We start from the raw sequence: 16,494 nt of genomic DNA on the forward strand, positions 1-16,494 counted from the left end.
TCCATGCTAATGCTCTGCTCCCTGTGGTCCCTTGTTCCAGCCGTCGGCTCCGGTTTGAACTACACTGCAGTTACTCCAAGCAGAGGTGCTGCTGCTCCAAATCACACTTGTGTCTGTCCCTCCAGACCCTCCATACAAACTGAGCCATCACGTCCTACTGCTGTTCATACCTACCTTGCCGGCTTTAACAACCACCGACCTGAACAACGCCGTCAGTGGAGAGACTGAAAAAAAAACTGAAAACGTTCAGCGCGCGACGGTTGGTCAAACGCGACCGAATCTGTCGACCAACCGCCACCGACGGTGACGTATTGTAATGGAGGATTTTTTGTGCTCGAAAAGAGGAGGAGTCTATTTGTGAGCGAGAGGGGGGATCAGTCGGCTGAGTCCGCTAAAGCACAACTACACGGTTGTTGTGGCACAGCTTACTTGTTTTCCCGGTGAATGCAGAAACCGGTGGATTGATAACCGCATCCTGACCGCGACGGCTTGTACCCAACCGGGTCCGGAAGAGTTCGCCAGTGGCAGGAGGAGGAGCAGGCGGTCTGCTATAGACGAGACGGAAAATCGCGGGAACGTCGGTAGGCGACGCGAAAAGTCGGTGAGTCGTGGTATTGCAAGTAGCATGCTAGCCAAAAAAAAAAAAGAAACTCTCAGTTGCCTTTAATTTTTAACATAGAGAGATAATATGCTTGTTGTTTGAACTTTTTTGACTTAAGATTATAAACATTTGATCATGAATTAGTTTTTTTTTAAAAATTTGTTTTGGTACACAGTTAGCCTTTTTGGGATTGTAACGTCAGCGTAGATAGCAATTTAAGCTAGCACTTGAATAAATACCTAGACATAAGTTCTATAGATAAAACACATATGACATTTTAACAGAATTTTTTGGGGTTTTTTTTGTTAATTTGCTAGCCAAAAAAAAAAAAGAAGAAACTATCAGTTGCCTTTAATATTCAACACAAAGAGATAATATGCTTGTTGTTTGAACTTTTCTGATTTAAGATCATAAACATTTGATCATGAATTAGTTTTTTTTTTCTTAATTTGTTTTGGTACACAGTTAGCCTTCTTGGGATTGTAGCGTTAGCGTAGATAGCAATTTAAGCTAGCACTTTAATAAATACCTAGATACAAGTTCCATAGATAAAACATATATGACATTTTAACAGAAATGTTTTTGGTTTTTTTTGTTCATTTTTATTTTCTTTTTATCTTACTTTTATTTTTATGGTAGGTTTTTTTTTTGTTACGACTCCCTGGAGTTTTCTCTGTCTTGAAAGCAGTGTCACAAGTTTTGTAGTCGCGTAAGTTGCTTTTATAAGGTTATTGATGCTATTTGATTGTAAATTAAAATATCACATTAAGGCTACTTTTTTTAATAACACAAGTGATGTTCTTTGTTATTTATTTAAATAAAATGAACTGTCTTTTGCACATAGCTGCTTTTTAAGCTTGACGCTATTGTTGCCGCTAAGCAGTGGCAACTTGGTTGATGAACTAGTGTACACAAATGCACACACAAGCACATGAAGAAAGAGAAAAAAGTGTTCCACATCTCTTGATTCAAGTATGAGTTGCCCTCACATCACTTATGTTGCCCATAGTCTGAGACAAGTCATTAAAACACTTTTAAATGTAATAAAAGGGCATCCCCATTTAGAAACTGGAATTATATTCTTCTATTTGACGCATTTGTAACGCACCAAAGTCTTTGACCCCACCAAGTCAGGGAAGCGACTTTAGTGTGTTGGTGCTAAAACAAGCAAGAAACACATCCAGTATACTCCAGAGGTGATAGTTTGCAGGAATGGCAAAGAAGGAAGAGAGGTTTTGATGAGAAGTTGTCTACCCTGAGATAATCAGTATTATGGGCAATAGAAAAATAATATTCTACCTTTGTCACTTTAACCATTGACCTTGGCACAGTTTTAATTAAGAGGTTGTTACCTCTTATAAAAATGATGCAGAAAATTATAAAATATCCTCAATTTGAAAATCAACACTAAATTTAGGCCGCAATAGCACAGACTACAAAAATGGGCTAAAGTGAAGAGGAAACTGCTGCATTCCCTACAGGGTGCAGTTAACCCCCCCCCTCTTGGTCTAAAGTGGTACAGCCCAGTAATTTTCCATGCACCACACTGTCCTAGGATGTGGGTGTGGCTTAATATCAATGGCAATGCACGTGAAAGGCAGTTTTTTGTCTTTGCCCTGTACTGTGGGTCTTCAAAAAGAGAGAGAAAAAAATCTGCATCTTTTTTGATTTAGGTGAAGTGATGTACAGATAAGTGACAAATGAATGTTTGCTCTATGAACCTGAGAGCCATCAGTCATCCACAGTTGGGAATTTGGAAATCTGCAGAATTGAGTGTTTTATCATATTTGTGATATTTAAAAATATGTTTTACATTCAAAGTTAACTGTTTTTAGGTTTCCTTTTACCTTTGGGGCAAACAGTACACCCCTGTCTCTAGTTTCACCTCCCCCACTTCACCCAGTGGCAGTGCTCAGATGGTGCACTTGCAATTCATTACACAGTGTGTTTTTTTCTGCTCAAGAGGAAGCAGCCTTGAAAGGCTCCTCCTACATTTTTCAAAAGCTTTCCTGGAGACTGAGACTAAATTTGTTTACCTCATATCAAATACAAACAATGGGATTTTCCTATTGATCGCACAACTGCTACAGCAATTTGTAGGGCTAGCTACATTCAAATTGATATTAAATGAGAATGTAGGGCAATTCTGAGGTTCTGCCTGGCTGTATTTTAAAAATGAGAGCTCTAGATGTCCCTAATGTTGAGAAACAGATGAGATTATGAGCCTAGCAGAGGCACTTTTCTCAGTCCTGTTTTTCACAGGTTTGGTGCCAAATGTAGGCTAAATCAGTGCTGTGCAGCTGTTGCTGATGAACCATCATGGGTGTACGGAAACCCTAGCTATATGAGTCTTCTGCCTCTGTATTATCAGTAACATATGTCAGTGAGTTCAACCACATAAATGAGATGCATGTAATGTAAAATTTGCTAACATCAGGCAGTATTTAAAAAGGGGGTATAATATCGTTCATTTCAGCTGAGTCACTATCACATTAGATCATTCATAAATGTTGGACAGAAAATGTTTTTCTTACCAGATGTTCTGTAACTATTACTTTTACTATTCAAAAATAATCCCACACCAGGGATGACAGTTCATCCATTTCATATTGCTAGAAAAGAGGACCAGAATGCACCACCGTAAATGAATCGGTGAACAAGCCATGTCATATACAGCTCTCCACTGTGTGTGTAAATATTGATTAAAAGGTCCACCTCTAATCCTTATATTTTTGAACATATATAGATGTGAACTAAATTTAAATGCAGAATTGATTTGTTAAAAAGCTGCAGTTTGTGCATTTTTCATCAAATCACAATTGAGCATTTCTGCTTCATTTCAATCCCATTTTAAAGACAATTTGGGAGTGATAAAAGGTTCCTGTCCTTTAGAAAAAAAAATCAATGATGAAATGTCCACACCTAAAATTTCATCTTGTTTTTAAGTTTTTTAAATCATACCTAATACTCAAGAACCAGTTACAGCCAGTTTCTGTGCTTCAGGCTGTAAGTGAGAGTGATAGGAAATATGATCTTGCTTCAGTTTCAAAATACCCGATGTTTGTTATTCAATCGTTATCTCAATTAGAATATGAAAGATTGGCATGTTTCAAATTAGTAATTTGCACTTCACACAAAAGTCATAACAACTTGAGTCAGGCATATTCGTCTATTTTAAGGGGACCCTATTGCAAATGTTACCCTTGTTTGTGATTTTTATGGACTATACTGGTGCATATGTGTTTGCTTGCAACACATTGACTTAATTCAATGACATCATTATTTCTTTGATTTTTGCTTCAATAAACCCCACTAAAAATCTTCTACTCTTTTGCCACTTTAAAAGACATTGATGATCTTTTAGCGTTTAAGGTTTAAGTGAAAGGGGAATATGTCTCACATGTTCAAGCTTGCACATACATACACCTATATCTCCTACTCCCATTGCTTTGTGCATTATGTTTCAGTGTGACTGCTTTAGTCTCGGTAGCCCGCTGCCTGAATTGTCAGTTCTAAGGCAATCGGCTCTGCGCAGTATTGCCCCATATATCAGTATTTAGCCCCTTGTTTAGACAACTACTTTATTATCCAAATGAGATGACAATTTAACTTGTCGCTCACATCAGAATCAGTGCCTAGGTCATGGCGGCAATCCATCCAGGTTTGATCTAATAAAATGACTGACACACATTTGTATTGCTGTTATATTAACGTCAAGGCTACAGCAGCGCAAGGTAAAACATGCACAGACACAGAAATTACATACACCTTCTTGTTGGCCTTACCAGGAGCACTCTATGAATGATCACTCAGTCATCATAAATCATGTGCATAAAGAGAACACAATCTGTGTCATGAACCAGAATACACAAAGGAGCTTAAGTTTTTGAAAAGATTGTTCTCATAGCTTCATATATGATTAAATGAATGTCCACTATAACACATTACATAAAGCATTTTATCAAATAAGAATTTAATTAGTATTTAGTTAGTATTTTGTCATTCTTTGCATGTGTGCTGTCATTTATCAAATATTGAGCAGATTCATTTATACAATAAATGATAAAATCGATGAGAAAATGTATTGTTGGAATCACTATAAGAAGAGAAGGGGCGAGAAGGCCTCATGCCCACTTTGGTGAATAATTAAAACTTAAACATTAAAATAAAATTTAAAATCTATCACTGGTGCAGCCTGAAAAGAACACTTCTTTCCTCACATAATTTATATCCAACTCATTGCAGTGTACCAGGTGCTAAATATTGCTTAAGTATAAATGATATTAAAAGTCAGTATGCAAATGAAAATTAGTAAGTGTGAACATAAAAAAAAGAGAAGGTTGGCAGAATACACAGATTCACTCAATTCCAGCATTAACAAATCCACCGAATCCACTAGCAAAGAGCAGTCGAGAGCCATTTTTATACTGCCAGTTCAGGGCGGGAATATCATGTTGTTATGCCACCTAATCGTTTTGTATATAACATCCAATTGCTGAAAGGAGGGGCAGAGTGGTCCCGCCCTCTGAGCCGCAAACAAAGGTAATAATAGTGCTGAAATGAGTTCTGTGTAAAACTTAAAACCGGAAAGACGTGACCATGGGTGGTAAGGTTTATGACGTTTTGATTAGGTATTATGTTTCAGATCACAATGCAGGAAATTTTAAAAGGATGCTAGAAATTACCAGCTAATTCAAAGAAGAACAGTGGTTGTGAATGTCAGCAAATTGGGAAAAAGATGTTCGGGTGCTTATTACCTTCTGAGCAGAACCATTGTTTTTGTTTATAATGCGCTGCTGATGCTGTTGTGTCATCACACCCGTCTTTTGATTGCGGGGATGCTGGGATATGGTACAGTTGCTTTGTTCTGTGCATAAAAAACACAAAACAGGCTTAAAGAAGGGACTTTGTAGCTGCTCTGTAGTGTTGATCTTCTGTGTTAAAAGGTCTTATGAAACATTCTGGTAGCCGCCTCAAATTTTTAGCTGGTGCTGAGCGTCACGTTTGCAAGTTAAAATGTGTCAAGCTTGTGTGCTTTCTGTAGCTGGTGTCTGTACTTGGCTAAAGATTGTTTGTGAAAGAAACTCAACTCTAACTGTACAATATAACCAACGGCTCAGCAACTGTGTCTGTATAAATCAGGACAGTCGGCAGAACGGGATCATGGGTTGGATAGACATGATGTTTGACGATGTGTTATGTGTGTGACCCACCGTTGGAGATTCAAAAAGTAGCTGTTAGCATTAAGAGGCTAATTCAAAAAGAAAGAACAGCAGCTGTAAATATCCGCAAGTTGGGAAAACTATGAGATATAGGAGCTTCCTACCCTCTGAGCAGATGACGAGATCCACAGCCATACAACAGAAATAGTAAAAGATTGTTCTTGATATGTTATGCAATTGGTATGGTTTAGAAAGTGCTGCTGAAGGATATGTTTTATGTCACATTAGAGACTGATACGGTTGTGTTAAGTGTCACGCCCATCACACCTCTTTTTATTCCACAATGCTGGAGTGCTGTCTTTAATCACACTCTGAAGTGGTATGAATCTGCCGGTCTTTGGTTCTGTATAAAAATACAAAGGAGGTATCACAAAGGGAATTTGTAGCGGCCCTTTAGGACAATCGCTATGTGAAAAGGGGCTAAAGTTTGTGACTGGTGTGGGATGGGTCAGCCACAATCCTGCTAGCCTTGGGGTGCTGGAGGCGTACAAGTCCTGGAGGGACAGCAGAGTGCAGCCAATCACCCTCTCAGCAAAGTGAAAGAAAACGCTTTGGCCTTATCCTTGTCAGTGGCAGCAGCATATCAGATGATGATGGAGAAGTTCAGGATGCACCTGATGATGTCAGCGTAGAGGTGTACTTTTATAGTCTTTGGCAGGTTGAACTTCTTCAGTTGCTACAGAAAATACATCCTCTGCTGTGCTTTTCTTGGTGAGGGGCTAATATTCAGGTTTTCAGGGTGGGGTTTTGTTTTTCCGGAAACCCGCAACCATATCCACTATTTTAAGAGCATTGAGTTTTAATTGTATGCACCAGGTCATGAGAGAATCAATCTTTCACCTGTAGGGGGATTTGTTCCCACTAGTGGTAAGCACAAAGAGGGTAGTGTCATTTGCAAACTTCAGGAGCCTTACAGTCTGGTGACTAGATTTGCAGCTGTTGATGTATAGGGGAAAGAGCAGAGGGGAAAGACAAGCCTTGGGAGGAACCCTTGGTGATGGTCTAGGAGTCTGAGACTTTCCCAGTTTCATGTTCCTCTTCCTGTCAGACAAGAAGTCTGTTATCAAGCTGCAGGTGGACTCAGGCGCATTCAGCTAGGAAAGCTCCATTGGTGACAGAGCAAGAATGATGGTCTTAAAGCTGAAGCTGAAGTACAAACACACAGTTGGTCCTGAGGTAGATTCATAAGGAGTTCAGGTGCTGCGGGATGACATGGAGGGCCATGTTGACTGTGTCGTTTACAGATTTGTTGGCTCTGTGGGTGACTGTAGGGGGTCCTGAAGTTCATATGCAATGGTTTTGCGTTGGGACACGCCAAAACACTCAAAAGACTTCATAACCACAGAGGTCAGGGTGTCAGTTGTTTAGTAAAGATGTCTGTGAACACCAGAGACAGCTGATCAGCCAGCGCTTCAAAATAGGTGGAGTAACAGTGTCTGGTCCATCTGCTTTGTTAGAGTTATGTGCAGTGAACAGCATGTTAATGTTCCTCTCCAGGGTGGAGAGGGTCGTCATTGTGGGGGTGGTGGCGGTGGGGGACTCAGAGGTGCGTAGTAGCTGTGAGCCCAGGCCCATGCTTAGGTGGGGGAGGGGCAGCAGGTGTTCTGCAGCTGGTGGATGGTGTAGTAGGGGGATGGTGTCAGATGTGTCCCATTGTATTTCAAAGCAAAAACTCGTTCAGGTTGTTTGCCAGGTGCAAGTCTTGAATGAAGTGTCATTTGCTGAGAACTGCTATTGAAGATTCTAAAAGTACGGTCTTAGGCATCTCTTACTGCCTAGCTAAATGCAGATGTTTCCAGTTGTCTATCTGTCAGCGCTACTAAACTTGGGATAAATTTGTTCTTATGTCTATTTGGCAAGTGTTGGCATCATTGTCCATTCCTGATGACTATCAGTCATTCACCACTGAGTTTAACGTTGGGATTTATAAACCCCTTTCCCATCTGTCCATCTACACAAGTAAAAATTCTGATTATCTACATGATGAACTTTAGGCGGCCAGATGGGCATGGTTGGTCCAAGTTCGCTGCTGCTATCATGAACTTTGCTACCGTCACTGATCAGTATCCACTCACATTGCCATTATTTATTTCATTTTTTAATGTATTTGTATACAAATATCATAGGCTCTGGTGGGTGGGTCAAGCAGTTTTGTAAGGTTTTAATAATTTACTGAAATGTTGAGTGCAACAGTCCACCGTCCACCTTCTCCTCCCCTGTGCTACTAAAATACATAGAGTTTGTTGTTTGCAGGTTGGGTCAGGTCGTTGACATTGATGACTTTATTAGTGCTCTACTCTTGGCCAATCAGGGTGTGGATAATGGTTTGTTGGTTTCAGAAAGTGACAGAAATGGGCAGTCACAGCACCCGATATGTGATGTCAGATAAGTTTGGGGCTACAAAGACTAGGAGACTGGTTCACTTTCAGCTATGTGGTCTTTCTCTCTGCCTCTGTTTGACCAGTATAAAGATGCACCCTTGTGGTAAAGTAAATCAACGACCAATGAGGACAAGAGCGCACTGCTGTGTTCACTGATAGGATAGAATGGAAAGAAGAGCTAGACCACACAGTCCTCTGAGTAATGGTGTGACCAATTACCCAGAGGCAAATGCAATTTTCAAGCTGGACCGGTGGATTTGAAAGTCGTTTGGAAGTAGGTAGGAGCACTACCCTTCACTTCCCTGTAGGCTAGCACCAGAGTGTTAACCTTGTTGCTAGCTGGAACAGGGATTCAGTGTTGTAAACAGACAAGTGGGGTGGTGTGGTAAACTTTAGGGAGGGTGAAGTCCAGGTGGGAGGCAGCATTCTGGAGTAGCTCCACGTGGTATCTCAGGTGCCAGAAGCAGAAGCATAGGGAGGGAGTTGCGGCCTGACAAGAACCTGCTTGAGCATTTGGGCCGCATCAGTAGTCAAGAGGAGTTATCCTGATACAGGAGCAACTACCGAAGGGGCTTCTGCTGCAATCAGTCATTTATGATAGGGTCTCACTTAGTTTGCTGTCCACGTTGGCAAAGCCACAGTGTTGTTGATGGTGATAGACAGGTATCGACAGGCATTCCTTTCTCATGAAGCAAGCTTTTTTTTTTTTTTGGTTAAGTTGGTGCTACAAAGCCTAAGCATCACATGGGTGCAATGACAAAAATAGCTAGGTGAAAAGGGGTGATCACACTGAGACGCATTGTGCAGGGCGGAACTGCTATTAAAAAAAAGCCTTGGAAACGCATCTGGAAAAACAGCTGGGAGCACCTGGAGCAGGGCTGCATGCACATACTGTGTGCGTGTGGCCAAAAGTGACACTAATGAGCAGTGCGATTCTGCGCCTTGAGTGTAAAAGTAAAAAAATATTTAAACTTTTACGCGTGCCTAAATAAACGCCAGAAAAACACATCGTGCAACAGCAAGAGAGGAGCACCTGACAGTTGCATGCGCACTATAGGGAAACAATGGTTTTGCTAGCAACGCTTTTCTAGCTTCATATTTTGCTGTGATTAGCCCCTAACAGTAGTGGTAGAAGAAGCTTAGCTTGTGGTTTACATTGGTAAAAACAACCTTGTTGCCATATAATAAAACTAACCTACAAGAAAAAAGTACCTTGCTAATGTGTTTGATTTTAATTTATACATGCAAGACCATGGATGTATTAAGATTACGGGCCCCGTTCATTCCTAAGAGGGTTGCTCAGTGGTGCATGAAACCAAAATAGTTCAACTAACTGATATAACATTACACAGATGATCAGGAGATCATCAGCACTCCTTTCTTACTGTAAGGCCCTTAGAGCAAGCACACTAGAGACTTACAACAGCTGAGCACAGCCGTGCAGCTAACTTCCACCATTTAGTGCTCCGCTAACTTGGAGATAAAATAATTTAAATGTGCAGCTCTTCAAAAATGCTATCGGAACAAATGATTTAAATCCTGATAGTGAGTCATTTTGCGGTGGTTGTCATGCTCACTAAAATTTTTCAACTTTTTTACATACGTCTCCGTCGCCATGTTGGCGAAGTCATTTGCAAAAAGTCCTTATTGGGACACAGGGCATCTCATGACAGTGTTATTCAACTGTTTTGCCACTACGAAAACTAAGAAAAGCTTCCTGGGGGGGGGGGCTATGCAGGACAAGTGACATTCGCTAGCAAAATTAGCTTACTCGTTATGCTACATTTACCTTGAACAGAGCCCAACACATCACCAGCTGGTTCCAACGTCAAAAAAATTTGGTAAAAGGGAGTTTCAGATGATATTTCACAATTTTATTAGGGATGCATTATAATACAGATATCTGCTGGGGGGCCGCTACGATAAGAGTATGCATAATATGATATTACTTCCACTACTGAAGAGACTTGATGATCACTAAAATTAGGTGGGAGAAAACATTGATCTGTCAATATCGGTATCGGCCAAATGAGTTGTTTACAACCTTGTTGTGGTGGCGATGCTGAAGTTATGCAACAGTAATGTAATTAATTTAGAGCCTAACATTAACAATTTACTTTTGGCAATTGCATTTAGGCTTCAACAATCCTAAAAAAGGTGAAGATAATCCAGATACATCCAGATATCCAGAAACACGTGAGCGTCAAACATTTGTTTGCAGCTTTTTTTCTGCAATAATCCAAATTTTTAAAATTAAAATTAAAATTGATGGCCGACAAAACTTTCTTTTGCGAGAAACTTACCTAGTGATACATTTAAAACCACAAGAAACTCAGTCATACTAAATTCAGTCTTATGGATTAGTTTTGTTAGTGGTGTCTAAAGCGACTGTTCTTGCGCAGCCTAGCTAACCAGTGATGTAGCCATTAAAGGAACTGCGTTTAAAAAAAATGTCACAAATGTAACTGAAAGGCCACACTGAAATTGTTTGAAATATTCAAAATTGTGTTAATCTTTTGTAATAATAATGAGTATTGTTGTCATTATGTAAAATGTGATGGTAATACAGAGATGTAAAGTAACATGATAAAAATGACTATTTCAGGCTGAATACAAGATTAGAAATTATGTAACCCCTTGCAGATCAAAAGAAATCAAAAACCTAAAGCGGACAAACCAGCTGCGAGAAAAGCAGCAGTATTTCTAACTGAAGAGAGAAACAGAGTGCAGTCAGTCAGCTGTGTTCATGATTAGAGGGGCTCTCCTGCTCTAGCTGTGTGCAGCAGCCATTTTGTGCTGTAGCATTCACTGCAAGCAATCTATCAAAGGGAAAGGAGTGGGGGTGGGGAAGGTGTCGGGTAGCTAGCTTGTCGACGAATTCAAATCATTAAGATGAGGAAATAGCTGTTTGTTATGTCAGTTTTTCACAGAAAACAGTCTGTATTTTTCTCATAGCTACTTTTTACTCATTCTCAAATGAGTGTTTCGGGCAGATAGGGAAACAGATGTTTAAAGCGTTGGATTTATCCTTCCACGAAAACAATATAAATTTTGCCTCGACTTCTGAGAAATGTGCCAGGTTTAGACATAAAGAGGAGGTGTTGTTGCTGCAGAGACAGAAATAAAATTTGATCGAATAGCTCAAGGAGAATGAGTTGCTCTGTCAGGGACAGTTTTTTCTACAAATTAAGGAGAACTAGAATCCATCAAGAGTGTTTTCATGTTCAACATAGGCTAATTCAGTTTCTAACTTCAAATACAGACATAAAAACATAGAGAGGGAATTGAATTTATCCTTCACCTCTCTAGCTCCCTCCCTTGTTAGTGAAAACACCCTTCTGCTGCAATGGTTTAGTCCATGCTCGGCTGTAAAACTCCAGACTGGAGCAGACTGCTGGTATGGGGGAGGGGAGTTGGCGCTCTGTGCAAGGCTGAGGACTTCAGCTCTGACTGTGTGGTGCTAGCTATAGCTTATGCGATCTGGTTTTAACACTAGTCACTCCAAATGACATATTTAGGTTATCAGAGTTTTACCAGAGAAAGGAGGGAGTAACTGCATGCAGCTATTTCAGTTTTGCAGTTAACCAAGGGTATTATTATTACCAAGGTTACCTAGCTTACTTAAATTTATGCCTGGTGTGTGTTTTTTATTCTTTGGTATGGCAATCAACCTTCATTGGCTCTTTTTTAAGCCCTGATAGGAGCTTCCCCCAGTGGCGCATGGCTAAAGAATAATCACCATGTGCTTGCTTGATTCTCATGGAAACTCTTGGTTTTGCCCGCCTCCACCCCCTCCCTATTTTTCTTCCCTCTTTTCCTTCTTTCCAGCTCTTGCTAGTCTCCACTTAATCAAAAGAAGAGAAAAAAAAACTCAAAAGAAATCACGCGTACAATGTTTGGGCAATGGTAGCCTAAGAAGCAGTGCCTTCACACTATTGCTGAACAGGTCATTCATGTTTTGATATAATTTTTCTTTGACAGTGGTATTTTTGGCATGTTTGAATTATTCACCCTTACATCCTGTCTATTTGTTGTTTCTATGCATACAGTACCATTTGATTTCACACAATCCAACAGTGAAGGCAGCAGACTAACTAATGTAGCTGCAAAAACACATTGTTGACTTTAACATTTAAGGGGGGAAAAATCCAGCTTGGATGGAAAGTGGGAAACAAGTAGACATTCATGAAGCAATGTCACAGGAAAGATCAATAATCAGCTGCTGCTTAGTATAACTCAAAGTTTTGAGTTAAGTGTGGTTTATGTCCTCGATTTGCCAAGAAAAATAATATATATAAAGAAAAAGAATAACACTACCATCTGATTCCCTGATTGTTGTAAAGCAGCAAAAAGAAAACTGTGTGATCATATAGGGAAGCAGTTGGTGATATTGGAATTATGTTATTAATAATGAGTCATAGGTCATAAATCATAAGTTTTCTGCATGCCATGAGTGAGATTAATTTGAAGTGCAATGTGAGCAAATGAAATGAAAGCGATAACACTTCAAATGTATGATTAGTAATTATTTTGCAAGGCAGTTTTCTTTATGCACGTGTGTGTTAATTATTAATGACTGGCTAATGCTGTGTTCACACCCAACGCATTTTTGCCTCAAGTCATTCGTGCTAAAACAGCTGCCGGTGTGTTTGAATTAAATGGGGATTGCAGCTAATGGCTAGCTTGGTTTGTACTAAAGTACAACCCATAGCAGGAATAAATCTTCTTTTTTAGCTTTTTTTCTCTGTGCGTTGAATCGTAGAGCTCTGTGTGTCCACAGACGGCGACAATAAGTTTGTCCTCCATTGCTAATTCCTTGTGACATTGGGAGAATCTCAGCGCTGACGGCATCTGCATCACTGCATCATGCACATTTTTCACACAAGTTGAAGAATTTCAATTTATTTATTTTTTATTAAAAAAAACATTTCAACTTACGGGAGCAAACAAACTATGTATGTTTACATTGCCCAGTGTGATATGCGTAAGTTAAAAATTTTCAACCAATGCAAATACATGAATAGCATGAACTTTGCTTGTGTATGTCACCCGCTGTAAATTTTTGTCTTTTGCATTATTTGCATTGACCTCTATGTAATCTCGCCGCAAGAAATGCTCGCTTCACATACAGTGTGAATAAACCAGCAGACCTTACATCTTGCATTAACAATCTGCCTCGTATCCAGATTGTATCTAGATTTTATTTAATCAGATTACATTTAATCTGGGTAATAATATGTGTCTCCAGTGTCCACATATAGATCTGATTTAGATCATGAATACATTAAAAAACCTGGATACAGCATTGGAGGTATAACCCATGGATGTATAAAAGAAAATCTGGATAAAGCCATGGAGGCGGGGACCCGTTTATTCCTATGAGAGCTGCTCATTGGTGCATGAAGCAAAAAAGCTCTTTTTCCGGGTATAAAATACCCGGATTTACAGACCCATGAGGCATGTGCACTAGAGACTTACGATGGCTGAGACGGGCCAAGTGTGCCCGAGTGCACGACTTCCACTGCCAGAACGACTGACTTCAGATTTAATGCTTCGCTAGCTTGAATGGTGGTCCTTGCAGCTCTGTTAGACTTCCAAATGTTGTCAAACTGGATAGTGAAATGAGTAGTGCTGCAGGGGTTTTGATGCCCACAAAAAAATATCCACTGATTTACAGACGTCTCTTTCCCAGTGTAAGTCAATTAGAAAAAGTCTTTCTGGGCCCGTAGGCATCAAATGACCAAACCCGGGTGGTGTAATTCCACTTTTGGCCTCTATGTAAAATACTTCCAGGGGCTTGGCATAACCCCATTCATTCCTATAAAAGCTGCGCAGTCACGCTGGAAGCAACAAAAACGCTCTATTTCCCTGGTCTGAAAGTACCATAGTGCTCATAGAGCCTATGCACTCAAGTGTTCCAGTTTAGCGCTCAGTTAATTTGAGTGGGGATAAAATGATTTAATATTGTGGCTCTTGTAGACTTTCCAAATGTTATCAGACCTAACTAATCAAATCCTGATATTTAAACATGTGATTTCACGGGGGTTTTGGTGCCCAGAAAAATGTATCAACTGATTTACGTCTCTTTCCCAATGCAAGTTAATAAGAAAAAGTGTTTTGGGCCCCATGGCATCAAATGACGGACTTGAATTTACACTTTTGGCCTCTGTAAAATTGGATTCAAAGCCTGGTGCCAGGATTGGTTGCAGTCATTTTCCACTATTTGCTTAGCTGCTTCATAAATGCCTCAGTTATGATATAAATGCCAAATTCTGGTTTTACTTCTGTCAGACCAAATTTAAAGCAGACACTCGTTCTCGTCTTGACTCCATCCGTCTGTGTCTTAGTTATCCGTTGCTATCTTGTTTGTTTGTTTTTCTTGTCAAACTCTTAGCTTTCTAACTTGCTAATGGCTGCTACATGGCTGGTTTGGAACAATTGCACACGATTGCCTATCTCTGCTCACATATGCATGGGTTAAAAACGCAATTGCATTTACACTTTCACTGTGGTCACAGTATGTCCCTGACCACCTCTGATAGTGGTTTGGCCGATGGACTCTCAATGAATTTTAAATGTGGGTTGTGGGTAACAGCTGTGGCCTACTTTTTGCGGTCAATCCAAAGGTTGTAAAGGAGGTCTCGGACAGCCTGCGCTATCGACAATTGTTAGCATGTCTTGAATGTATTATCAAAGTTAAAATCCTGTAAATTAATCTCTTCTTAAAAGTCATGAGAGATTACGTCTACTTAATGAATTTTCCTCTCCTGCAAAGTACCTTTTTTATGTACCGCCTTGAAATACTGTAATATCATTAAGTTACAACAACAAAACTGTATCTATTTATTCCTTTTACAGTTTTAAATTCTTCATTTGTGCTACTTGTGGGATTTCCCATTTCAGTGCGTCCTTTAAAGCACTCTGTGCCTCTTACCCCAGCCCCGCTTACCCTGGAGACTGGAGCCTCTCCCTGCATACACCGGGTGAGAGGCAGGGTTTGTCAGTCCATCATAAAGCCAGCATCTATACAGAGAAACACATGCACACTCACTTTCACACCTCCGTGCAGTTTAGAGTTTCCACCTGACATACGTGTGTTTGGACTGAAACTACATTACCCAGACTCCTGATTACACAATCACTGCTTGTAGCCAAGAGGTGTCTGGTTAAATAATGTAGCGAGGGAATATCAACGGAGACTAGTGTGACCGTAATCATGTTTTTGAGCATGTCTCGAGAAGCAGCATGAACAGCCGATGCTCAAATCAAATATGTCAGTATAACAATTATTATTCAGATTCAATGTTCCAAATTGAAAATGCAAGCAGTTTTTTTTTTAACAGTTTATAAAGCAAATAAATGTGATGATGCACAAGTTGATCTTTGCAAACAGTTCAAAAAGGATGAAGCTCAGGTAGGTGTAACAGCCTCATAAGTAGGCTACCTGCTTTAGAATAGTGCGAAATTTTATTTAGCTAAATATTTTAGGTCTAGCAACAGGATTTAAATGTTTTGGTGAGAATTAGGCACATAGGAAATACTATGACATGCTGCTGCCGCAACATGATAAGATGGTGTGCTAGATATAGCAGGCTCTAAGGGCTCTGTGTGGCTGCGCACAGCAGACCAGGTGGCCATTTTGAGTTTCAGTGGATCCAGATGCAGGCGGAGAGCATGGGGGAGGGGAAGACTGCGCACTGTGCGCAGTAATGTTGGAATGCTGGCTCTGCTCTCACTGGCGACATATTTTTTTCCCCCTCACTCAGTATATAGCCTCCATAGAAAATGTCTAAAACTAATTGGCGTTAAGAATTTTTTTTTTTTTTAATTTCAGACCGACAGCATCCTGTGTGACTGACAGTTGAGGACAGCTAAGTGTCAGGTTTACTGGCATAGTGGCTGAAGCACTAACTACAGCCGCATGGAGAAAAAGCATTGTTTCACCATCCAGCCATCTCGACTTAGATTCATGAAACATATAGCAATATGACTCTGAACTCATGTGAGGTGAGAAAATGGAAGTAATTGGTTTTTGTTGACTCTTTAATCATATAGCTTAGGGTTTTTGCTGAACAGTGAGCACAAGACGTGGGCTCTTTGCAGCAACAGTGAAACTCTACACCAGGGTGTCGAGGTGGCCACAGGCACATGTAGAGATAGCATGATTTGAAATCATGAAATCACATTGGCTGTTTTAGAGGTAACTTTCTGCTCAGTTTTCCCTCAAGATCAATGTATGAGTATGGAGATTTCTGCAGATACAGTACTTTTTTTTTTTTTTTTTTTTTTT

At 40.1% G+C, this 16,494-nt stretch overlaps 1 protein-coding gene across 1 annotated transcript in view; it reads left to right on the top strand.

Annotated features, from left to right (window-relative positions):
- LOC121941968 (activating transcription factor 7 interacting protein) overlaps positions 1-16,494 on the top strand; it is a 36,016-nt gene continuing 19,522 nt past the window's right edge. The window contains exon 1 of the mRNA XM_042485019.1: positions 1-601. The gene's annotated coding sequence lies outside the window, so the exon portion shown is untranslated. The remainder of the gene's footprint in view (positions 602-16,494) is intronic.

This window comes from Plectropomus leopardus, chromosome 4, assembly GCF_008729295.1.
Source record: "Plectropomus leopardus isolate mb chromosome 4, YSFRI_Pleo_2.0, whole genome shotgun sequence".
NCBI lineage: Eukaryota > Metazoa > Chordata > Actinopteri > Perciformes > Serranidae > Plectropomus > Plectropomus leopardus.